The 7,021-nt window shown below is 42.5% G+C and overlaps 1 protein-coding gene across 2 annotated transcripts in view; it reads left to right on the top strand.

The window, feature by feature from the left end:
* Positions 1-36: 36 nt before the first annotated feature.
* LOC103465635 (suppressor of tumorigenicity 7 protein homolog) overlaps positions 37-7,021 on the top strand; it is a 48,196-nt gene continuing 41,211 nt past the window's right edge. For both annotated transcript variants that reach the window (XM_008410647.2, XM_008410644.2), the window contains exon 1: positions 37-193. The gene's annotated coding sequence lies outside the window, so the exon portion shown is untranslated. The remainder of the gene's footprint in view (positions 194-7,021) is intronic.

Below are 7,021 nucleotides of genomic sequence, written 5' to 3'. Positions count from 1 at the left end.
TCTTGAGGCAGTGGGCGCTATTGGATCAATGTGAGAGCCCCGCGGCTGTCTGGTAACTGTTAGCTGACGTTAGCAGTGTAGCTCACTTTGCAGACACGTATACACACAGTTTAGACACATGTTGGAGTTACGCTGGAAGAAATGCTAAGTCCGAATAAGGAATTCACCGGCTTTCCCACTTTCACGAATTAAGGTTAGCTCTCACACGCTGCTGTTCTAATGTCTGTCCTATCAGAGCCATTCCCTTCGTTTTTTCTCGCTTTAGTTCAAGTTTTTATGCTTTCAAAACGAGGGAATTTATATTAGCTGTTAGCTAGCCGGGTAAGGTGAGGGGCGTCTTATTAGCCAGGTAGAAGTTATATTTTCTCACGAGCGCAAAAAGGTGGATTGCATACGGGGAAAGTTTCCAGTATAAACTCTCTTGCTTGCCCGGTACTGTTAGCAAGCTCCAGGCAGCAGAGCTGTGCATTGTTTTAAATGGTCCCCGTCATGTTTCAGGGCAACACTCTGTGTTCACTGTAAAGTTGACTTATTTCGTCCACCTGTCTGTTTCCTCTTTTGAAAAGGAGTGAACTCACGTTCAGGTAGCTTAAATGAAGCGCACGTCAGAATAAAGATTCCAGCTTTTCCACCTCTGTGGACTGGTCTGGTTTTGTCTGGAAGTGCTGGTTCCAGCGTTGGCATGAGTGGTCGCCTTGCTGTCACAGCAGCCGGGGATGGCTCTCCTGTGACCGTGTGCCGAGCATGGAAGAATGTGTTCCTTTTAGAAAGCCAGCTGGCTGGAGCAGGAGAGCCCGCAAACACAAATTGACTTCCCGCGGTGTTGAATTCTCTGTGTGAGTGAACGAATTGACTTGAAATCATAAACAATTTCGGTTTTTGTAAAAGGTAAAATGTGGCGCTCACTGTCTGCACTTACCTTGTCACTTCCTGAAGAGATAATGGTGTTTCTTCTGCTGTTTTCTGAAACAGATCCGTGGAAGAGCCCAAAATTATTTAGAAAGGGTATAAATGATTTCCAACATGGCATCATCTAGTAAATGTTAATTAAACACAGATATTATTTTCTTTCTTCAAACCTGATACCTCGTTTACGTAGTTTTACTGTTTTTGAGAAGTACCTGTTTCACTACTAAAAAAACCGTGTTGGTTGAACGAAAATAATTTTTTTTAATCAAAATTTTATGAGAAGGTTTCCATCAGAAATTCTTAAAAGGCTAAAAAAAAAAAGCATAGGGTGACTCACTGAAGGACATTCAATTAAAATATTGGAGGATTATGCTGGGGGTGCACAGATAGCCAGAAAGCTGCCATCTTGTATTAATAGCATTCAGACATGTTATTTAGGGCTTAAAGAGCTCCGGCCGGGGGCCGGATTTACGGCTTTTGACCAAACGGTCCGCCTCAACCAAACTGTAGTCTCCGGGCTTAAAGAGCTCCGTTTACAAAGATGTCTGCCAATCAATTCTTGACCAATGACTGTAAAACGGTTTGTAGAAAAGAAGCGCATGCGTTCGGTTCGGCGGTTAAATCAAATGCGATATGGAAGAAGATGGAGTTTGTCTGACCCGGTAAAGAAACACGTTTACTTGAGAAAGGAATTAAAAACAAGTGGCGCTGGGCATGGCTAGAGGAAATAGTCCATGGGCCAGACCATTTTTTTTTGTCCATTTCAGGGTGGCAAAGTCTATCAATATTTTTTGAAAAGATACATGTCTCTAGTTAATATTTTGGTATGATAACCCTTCCAAAATGGTAGCTGAGTCATAGTTATCATCTCATGAAGTAAACAACCCCTTAGGAAAAAATCTGTTTTTTGAGACTGGTGTATCTCTGGTTTAGGGTCATGGTATAGGCATTTATCAAAGGTCTATAATGCAACATTTGGTATCATCTTAAAGGGGACACTCTTGGCTTTCATTTAAGCCATGTTTTGAGTTTCTCTGACCAACACAGAGGTCATTAGAGGTCGTAAAACCAAAATTATTACACATTTTTCCACACCTTTTGACCAAACTAGATACATTTCTTTCATCCCAGTGGTATCCAGGGACATCAGGGAAACGAAAGTTAATGACTAAAATACTTAACAGACTCTAAGGAGTCAGAAAATGTATGATGTACCTACACTGTCTGTCTATGGGAGGCGATTATAAGCTGTAATGTGAAGTTACAGACTTGGGCTATAACCTTAACTGGTGTATATGTTGGGGGGTTAAGTGGGGGTTTGTTTAGCGTGTCACTCGTGTCTAGTTTGTTAGTTATAAAAAAGTTAATCAGTAATAGAAATGTACACTTACGTAGACTCTAGGATGCTGTATTGGCCTATTTATCAGATTTTGTGAGTTTTTCCAACATGGGCTACACAATAGTAGCCCACGATGGCCACATAGACACACAGCAGAATGAGGGAAGAGACCACCCTCATTAAATGACAAATTCTGAGGTAAAAATAAAAAAATCATTATTTTCAGCTGCTTAGGCTACTATTGACAGCATAATTCAGATGATTACATTTCTGCCAACAGATGATAACCTTAGGCATATCGGTACCATCTACATTATGCTTGCTGAGGATGTTGTTTTCAATCAGGCCCACAAATGAGTTTGTTAAAAAATAAAATCAGTAAGATGTAACCATTTAGGTTCAGCATGTAACTTTTATTTAAAAATCTATGTATTTATTAAAACTATCACCATGTTGTCCTGAGACCCTCCTCCTGGCTCTGATTAGTTGTTTCAATTTAGCACTGCGAGAAGGCAGAGGGGCTTGATTTTTCTTCACAGATTATTTGTCTCATCATACTGTGACAACACTGTTTTTTTGTGTAGCTACCCTCTGATAGCTACACAATTTAGCTGAATAGTCTTACCCTGTACATTCAATTTCTACTTATCTGGAGCAAAGTTTAGTGCTGGTTTACAGTTACAGACCTTGAAATAGTGTTGACTTTTTGTATTTTTTTTTTCAGATGACACATAGCTATTAACAGTAAATTAGGATGTTCACCATTTGAGTATCATTAATCATATTTAGAAGCACGAACATTAGGTTGATTGACAGCACTAAGAGAACAACCAGTCAAAAACACCCAGTCAGGAGGAGGGTCTTAGCACTTTCAATCAACTCATTAGGATGTTCACCATTTGAGTATCATTAATCCATTTGGAAATATTCCAGTGTATGTTTGTAAATAAGGATACTAAGACACCTGAAGGAACCAAAGGTTTCATTTTAAAAGCCAGAGCAGCTACCAGATACTATCTCACCTCAGAAAACAAACTTTGGTATCTAAAATAACTTGAGGTGCTTTTCTATTGGCAAGTCGCGGACTGACCGGTTAGTGCGTAGTTCGGTTCTACCCCTGGTAGTGAGTTTTTCCATTACCCGCTCTGTTCCTCACTGTTGTGGGAGGGCCTTGAGCGCAGCAACTGGTTTGCAGTGACACTCAGCCATGGAGAACCTCAAGGTTGTGGTTCAGATGGACTCAAAAAATATTTCATTCGATCAGCTGATTATTTTGCGATATATGAAATCGCTTTGGTCCCTACCCTGATCGATCCTGCTAGTACTACCCTTGAAGTAGATACGGAAATCTGAGAACAACCAGCCAGAGCCGCGCTGGATCTGCTAAAGGAAAATGAAAATGGCCGAGGCAGACTGAGGCCAAACCAGCTAGAGGCAGGCTGGTGGAAAAGCACCTTTAGGAACATGACAGACAACGAGCCCACAGAAAGTGTGAGACATTATGGCCTACAGAAGCCTGGGATAGAGATGGACAGATATTCCTTTGTAGAACTTATGGAGAAAAGCTGGGTAAACCCTCTAAGACAGCATCAGTCAGATATAGTCGGTCTTTTCACCTGATTCATTGTTTCACTAAACATAGTCAGTGATTTGCTGTATGTAAGCTCATCATGCTGGAGAGGAAGCTTATAAAAGTTCAGAACAGGTCATTTAGAAAAATAATTACTAACAACCACATTCCATGACACAATAAAAACATTCCTAAGCTTCAAAAATAGTGGGATAACTCTTTTACGCCACTGTTTTAGCTATCTAACAAAAGGAAAGAAAGCAGATTGAAATATTTTTGAGTGTATCATAATAGTTTAACAAAGAAGAGACCTTCAGATTTAAGAAGTCTTTGGTCATCCCCTTGATCCATTGTCTTGACTCATGTTCATAACTCTAGCAAGTTTCATCTTGCAAGAGAGTTGGAAGAATCAGTTGATGTTGAATGATGGTCTTCATGGATCATTGGTGGAAAGTTGTTCAAAAACTAAAAGTTGATGGCAAGACTTATTATAATAAGCATATTGATATTACTTTATACCTATGTAAGGATGCTGGATGTGGATTACAGCTCAGCTTTTAACTCCATCAACTCCTGGCAAGTTGGTGGAGAGGCTAGAGTCCCTGGTACTAGGAGCAGGACTGTGCTGGTGGATCTGGAATTTTTAAACCAACAGACCCCAGCAGGTCCAAATCCTTCCTTACCCTTACCTTCTCTGCGGTCACACTCAGCACAGGTATGCCCCAAGGCTGTGTCCTCAACCCCGTACTTTACTTCCAATTTACCCATGACTGCAAAGTGATAGTAATATTAATAATAAAATAATAGTCAGTGCAAAGTAGCCTACAAATTCTTTGTTGGGGGCGATGAGGGACCTGGATAAAGGCTAGRGGGGCGCTGGCCCRAAAAAGGTTGAGAAACACTGATTTAGTTGGTAATGTTGCATGTTCTAAATTACTTGCAAAGACATTGACTAAAAGGACTCTTATTTAATGTTGAGGGATTTTTGCCTGAAAGGCAAACCTGTAGGGCACAGACATTTTACATTTTGTTTCGAGTTGAAATGTACTGAAGTCTTATTTAAGTTTGAGTGTTTAGCTTGTTAATTGTATTGTTAGAAGCAATTGTTTGCACTATTCAAAGACACTTTTCATTAAACTGTGGCAATAGCAACGGCATAGTTAATTTCTATCATCACTATAAGTTTCAGGCTCAGGATTTTTTTTTTACTTTAAGCCCTGGTTATTTGATGATCCACAATTATATCTTATTTACCCAACTCTCGATTCAGGAATTCTCAGAGGTTTGTTGTACGATTGTTCCATCCTCGAAAAAGAACAATTCTGATAAAACAACTAAAAGAAGCCTGTACGACTCTAGAGTGTGTTAAAACATAAGTGGACTTTTTAGGGATTCATGATTTTCAGATTATTAATAAAATAAAATTATGAGAAGCTAAAGAAGATAAAAAAAATCTGTTAAAATTATGTGTGCTTAATTATCTCATGGGTCCATAATGGAGTTTTGAATTGATTTTTGTCTTTTTATTAAGTTTTGTGCTTTTGCCTGTTCAGATTGGACTAATAGTTGATGTGATTGTTTTTACTAGTCTATATTGGATGTCACTGAAACTCATAGAAAACAATCATTTAGCTCTTAGCAAAGATTTAAACTTCATCAGTTTAACACAGTGAGGGCGAATTAAAATCACAATTAAATCTGCTGAAACATGGCTGTAGTATTCACCTTTGTGCTATGTGAATGGCAGACTCTGATAGACACCTTGAATTGAGCCAATCAGAAGAATCCAGCTGATAGCCTTCTCTCACTTTCCCTTCCTCTGGGACATTGTTTCTGGTTGTTTCTTCCCTTTTGCTGGTTTATCAGAAGGGGAACTGTGTGGGATTCCCCTGGGTTGGGCTCTCCAATCTCTGGGGACGAGGTCGCCGAGGTGGTCAAAAAGCTCCTCGATGGCAGGGCCCCGGGGATGGATGAGTTCCTTAAGGCTGTGGATGTTGTAGGGTTGTATTGGCTCACATGACTCTGCAAAATCGCATGGACGTCAGGGGCAGTTCACCTGGATTGGMAGACTGGGGTGGTGGTCCCCCTGTTCAAAAAGGGGGACCGGAGGGTGTGTTCCAATTACAGGGGGGTCACACTCTTAAGCCTCCCTRGTAAGGTTTATTCAGGGGTCCTGGAGAGGARGGTCCGTCGGATAGTCGAACCTTGGATTCAGGAAGAGCAGTGTGGTTTTTGTCCTGGTCGTGGAACACTGGACCAGCTCTACACCCTCAGCAGGGTCCTGGAGGGTGCATGGGAGTTCGCCCAACCAGTCTACATGTGTTTTGTGGACTTGGAGAAGGCGTTCGACCGTGTCCCCAGGGGGGTTCTCTGGGAGTATGGGGTACCGGGCCCTTTGATACGGGCTGTCAGGTCTCTGTCTGACTGGTGTCAGAGTCTGGTCCGCATTGCCGGCGCTAAGACGGGCTCGTTTCCATTGAGAATTGGACTCCGCCAAGGCTGCCCTTTGTCACCAATTCTGTTCATTACTTTCATGGACAGAATTTCTAGGAGCAGCCGAGGTGTTGAGAGGATCCGTTTTGGTGGCCTTCGGATCGCATCTCTGCTTTTTGCGGATGATGTGGTCCTGTTGGCTTCATCAGATTGTGATCTGCAGCTCTCACTGGAGTGGTTCGCGGCCGAGTGTGAAGCGGCCGGGATGAGGCTCAGTGCCTCCAAATCCGAGGCCATGGTCTTGAGCCGGAAAAGGGTAGAGTGCCTTCTCCAGGTCAGGGGGGTCGTCCTGCCTCAAGTGGAGGAGTTTAAGTATCTGGGGATCTTGTTCACGAATGAGGGAAGAAGGGAGCGGGAGATCGACAGGCAGATTGGGGCAGCGTCTGCCGTGAAGCGGGCGCTGTACTGGTCCGTCATGGTGAAGAGAGAGCTGAGTCAAAAAGCGAAGCTCTCAATTTACCGGTCGATCTACGTTCCCACCTTCATCTATGGTCATGAGCTTTGGGTTATGACTGAAAGAACGAGATCACAGATACAAGTGTCCGAAATGGGTTTCCTCCGCAGGGTGGCTGGGCTCTYCCTTAGAGATAGGGTGAGAAGCTCGGTCATTCGGGAGGGACTCAGAGTAGAGCCGCTGCTCCTCCACGTCGAGAGGAGCTAGTTGAGGTGGCTCGGGCATCTGGTCAGAATGCCTCCTGGACGCTTCCCTG

This window comes from Poecilia reticulata, linkage group LG6 (genome assembly GCF_000633615.1).
Source record: "Poecilia reticulata strain Guanapo linkage group LG6, Guppy_female_1.0+MT, whole genome shotgun sequence".
NCBI lineage: Eukaryota > Metazoa > Chordata > Actinopteri > Cyprinodontiformes > Poeciliidae > Poecilia > Poecilia reticulata.
The sequence above is the reverse complement of the archived record's forward strand: the minus strand, read 5'-3'. Positions and strand labels throughout refer to the sequence as shown.